Source organism: Apis dorsata, unplaced genomic scaffold (assembly GCF_000469605.1).
Source record: "Apis dorsata unplaced genomic scaffold, Apis dorsata 1.3 scaffold_469, whole genome shotgun sequence".
NCBI lineage: Eukaryota > Metazoa > Arthropoda > Insecta > Hymenoptera > Apidae > Apis > Apis dorsata.
The window spans coordinates 34,633-39,544 of NW_006263708.1; positions in this window are offsets into that span (position 1 = coordinate 34,633).

Below are 4,912 nucleotides of genomic sequence, written 5' to 3' on the forward strand. Positions count from 1 at the left end.
GCCATTTCCAACTTTGTTACGTATTATATTTTATTGCGCGTCGATCGATCACAACCATCGGTTGAAGGTTTATTTTCGGCCAAGTCGGCAAACAGAAGTGCTTTTAAAGCGGTTTATTCCGTTCCCTCCATCTATGCTCGTCCCAACGCTTTCTGGAAATCAATCGTTTCGCTAATATGGAAAAGAACGCGTTCCAAATCTCCTTCAAGATTTATCGTATGGAATAGAGAAGAAATTGGCCTAGGTTATATTAATTCTTAGACGAGAAGAAGGAAAAAAAGGAAAAGGAAAAGTTTGAAAAATTATTATATATAAATAAAATGGAAGATTGGATCGATAGAATCGCGTGTTGCGATCGTTTTAACCGAAAATATAATTGCCAACTTGACAAGTACTCGCACGCGTAGCGTAGATTTTAACTAATTCCGCTTCGTTATCTTTCCGTAAATTGCTGTAAGACGTTCGTTAATTTTAATCCCGCCTGTGAAGAGATGTAATTGAAATTTAGCAGGGGAGGGGGAATCCTTTGTTTAACGACGAACGACGAGTTTGCAGTGCAAATGTGTCCGGGATCTGGGGCGATAACAACGACGCTTGTTGCGTCGCGAATATAGTTTTCGTGCCAGAATCTCCTCGTCGTCCTCTATTTTAACGTTTCCCTTCGGCCAAATTACGTTCGCGTCATTGAATCCGCGCGTAAACAAACGAATAAGTCTACCGCAAATCGACCGCCGTGTGCTAATCTTTATGTCGAAATTTCATCCTAACCGACCACGGTGGTTCATTTCTCGGGCAAAGTAAATCAACGATGTACGATTTCTTTCACGAGCGTGATGTTATATAATATATTCTCGGGTAATTTCGACATCGTGGATCGAACGATGGAACGAACGGAAAGGAGGAGGAAGTTAAAGATAAAAATATTTCGAGGCGGATACAACTTTCTATAATTTCTGAAACGCGGGGAAAAGCTTTCGCTCGAGATTATCGGTGAATGCTCAACGATACGCGGCGTTCCGGGATGCAGATAGTTTTTATACGCGATCGAAGTACAATGTCGATGGCGTGTTCCACTTTGAGAGTAAATAATGTTTTTCCTCCCGACGCGCGTCACGTTTGAACGGCATCGAGGAATTCGTTATTGCTTTGTTCCCGATATACCGATATTTTATCACTACGTTACTTTTGTAAATTGAAATCTTGAAATATTCGTTCGTGCGCGTGTTAATCGATATCATTCTACTCGATCAATTTCTATCTACTCGACTCTCGCGCGCGTAACGGATTCTTTGCGAATTTACTTTTTCTTTTTCTCTCCTGTCGCGACAATGTTACTTCGAATTCGATTTAGAGCGGTATCGCGATGCCTACGAATCGATCGACGCTGGGACGCGGAGACACGACGTTTCCCACAGAATATGCTCGGAACGGAGAAGGCCAAGGCGTTTCCTCTCGCGGCTCGTGTTCCCTTTTGTGTTCCGCGGAGCGGCTGTCTGCCGTCTAAAAACTTGGCGGGCAGAAATTCAGCGAAATACGCAGGGTTTCCCTTTTAGAACCGCGTTCCCGTATGCGATCCTTACGCCGGTGAAGCGCGGGATAGGCGTCCGTTTCTTTCGTTCCACTCGCTACCGGTTTGACTGGGTTACGAGATCCGAGATCCATTCCCTCCACTTAATTGACCCTGGATTTCATTTACGATCACACGGATGCCTTCGATCGACTATTTCGCGTCGCTTATGGAAAACACCTTTTACACCGATTCCGTCGTAACGGGCTCACCGTTTACCGCGATAATATAAAATCTTTCGTATCTCCTCCCTCCTTCTTCAACTCTCTCCGGAGGCTGTTATTAAAAGTTTACCAAAGTTTAATCTTCCCTTGATTTGCGCGACAATCAGGAAAACAGGGCGAAGAAAAATTTGTTTGAAAACAAAATTCACTCGTAAAACGCGAGTTTTAATTATCGGGGAGGGGAGAAACGCGAGATTCTAATTATTTGGTAAATTATAAGTGCGACGCCTCTGGTGTCGTCGAAATCCTCGGTTGTTGCAATATTGTAGAATTTACGGTATAAAATGAAGCACGGGGATCGCGTAATTAACATCGGCCAGTTACCACGGTTAATGTCACTTCTAACGAGATGTAATTTACGGTATAATGGGGAGGGGAGGGGGGAGAGGGCACGCTCCGCTGGTGAATATCAGATTGGCGCGCGTACACGAAATTTCCCTCGCTCCTCGAAACGCGAACGAAAACGCGCCGGCGTTCCTCCTGCAGGCGAAACAATCGGCCCGTTTCAAACGAGCCTTCCATCTGGGTTAATTAATTCTCGCGTCACGCGTTCACGATAGGGTAACCGTCGTAAACGAAACGGTTCTCTCTTTTCGCCGAGTCCTCCTCCGCGGCACGAGGACTTCCAATAAATAGTTGTTGTTCCGTCCTCGTTCCAATTAATAAAAGCACCGCGAAATTTTTAAATTTTTAAAATGTCGACTCGAGTCGACTCGGTGTTAAGGATCGAAGAACGTGGATCGTTGGATAGGTTGTGAAATTAAGATTCGATTAAGAATACGAGTAAGTGAGAATGAATATACATTTGATAAAGGGAAATATATATAAGGAGAATAAATATATACGTGTTGATATTTGTTCTATCGAGTCGGTTCGAATAATATTGAATATTAATTGGAGAAAATTCATTCTCGAATGTATAAAAAATAATTGTTTGCACGTATAACGATTATAGATTAAAATTTTAAATCTTCTTTTTAAACGTGTACGTAGATTAAAAAAAAAAAATATATATAGGCAGAGAATTATCAATCGATAATTGAGAAGTATTCTAAATATTTTAACGAGCATTTAAAATATCATATTTTAATTTAAATCGTTATAAATTATCAATAAGCTTTTTGTTTTTTTCTTTTTATAAATTAAAATTGAGTAATTACTTCAGTACACAATATAATGATTTGTCTATGATTTTTCATACGTTTCTAACTTTTTTAATTCGCAAAACTTTGTAAAACTATATTAAAATTAATTTTAATGTTTACGCCCGTCACCTGGCTAATTCTTTAATTTACCTTGATATTTATGGATTAATTTTAAGCTATTTAATATTCCTAACTTAGTTGACAATTTTTTTATTCCTTTCGATCTTTGAGCAGTCTTCATACAGTGTTTTTTTCACTTAATAATTTTCAATTTCATTCTTTCTATCGTTACTTTATTAAATTATCACTGTTCAGTTTACCAAATTCGAAACGCTTTCTAAATTAATTGCCTGCTAAAAACTTTCAAATCACAAATATTTGTATATTCACATATCAAATATTTTCTTTTTTATTCTATGCTAATCAAATCTATTGTTAATCTTTTTTATATATATATTTAATCATTTTTATTTTATATACATTTTCAACGAAATAACAAATTATAATAAACGGCAGTCTATCGTTTTCTAAAGATTAAATCTCCGTTTGGCTCCTATTAATCGAACATACAAATTTTAAAAGGGGAACAGAATCGAAACAGAATCGAAACCCTCAATTCATAAATATACAGAGTCACACATTTTTATATATAAACTCAACAACAGATGAAGTACGATTCTTAATGGAAAGGATTTTTGAAGTGAAGTCGATGGATAAGAAAAGAATAACTTCCGGTACAAGGAAGCTTTCTGGCTGGATAGAGAATAGGTACGAGAGGACGATGCGGGGTGGAAGGGCAGAGGCGCGTTTAATTTAACCGTTAATAAGCACGTAAGCACGCTCGACTGTGCACAACTAAGCAAACGAACGGCCAATTATATCGCACCGTAAGTCTGAGTTAAACCGAAATCTGTTGTGTCATGGATCCACATTGGCCGATAATAATTCCTTCTAATGAAAGATACGTTCAAATAAAAGAGTTAATGATCGTTTACGCAGCATTTTTCTTATCTATTTTGAACGGATTTCAGTTCTGATTGTTTTATTTGCGTCACAGATATGTATATCCTAGTTAAAAATGATAAAAATATTGGAGAAAAATCACTCTTTTCTTTTCTTTTTTTTTTTTAGATAGAGATTATATTATAGACAACAAAGAACAAGTTGATTATACATCGACTATTTGCATGGCTCGGGTTGTGCAAATTCGAAGTAAGTTGATAGGATCGACTTAATCAATGGGCAAAGATTGACTCAGATCGACAGAGATTTACAGAGATTTGCTAAGGTCACTGGATTTCATTCCCACGTAGAAATTGAAATTGTACGTTTGTCGGGTTTTATTAAATAAACGTGTAAATATTATTCTCCTTCCGAAATTGTCATCCGGGAATTATTTGGCTGTAGATTGGTATTGACATATCGTAGTTACGTTTGCACGTGTTTTCGATACGCTGCACATCAAATTAATGAAGAGCAACCGATCATTTGGATGATATAGGATTTTGAAAAAAGAGAAAAAAAGAAATTGATTGGATTCGAAGATGAAATTTAATTTCGGTAAATAAATTTAAAGAAATTCGTAATAACGTAAAAACAGATAATAAAAATGATATAATGATCGATTCATAGATTTCTAATTTCTAAATTTTACAATGAATTTTTGAAATTGAAACGTACATGACGAGATTGGTTTAATTTCAAAATCATCTCTCAAAGAAGCGGAAATGAAAAGCGCGACAATGCGGAGATACGCAAATCTCTGTCGTGATGAATGCCAAGAAAGGAACAGAATGTAATTAAATTGTATTATTATCAAGAGAAAGTTAAAAGAGGAGATTTTTACAGCTAAGTACTTTTTACAGTGTCCATACCTTAAGATTACGAAGAATATTAATTATTTGAAAGAAGACTTAAAGATTTCAATTAATCGAAAAATTGAAAAAAAAAAAAAAAAAAAAAAAAAAAAAAAAAAA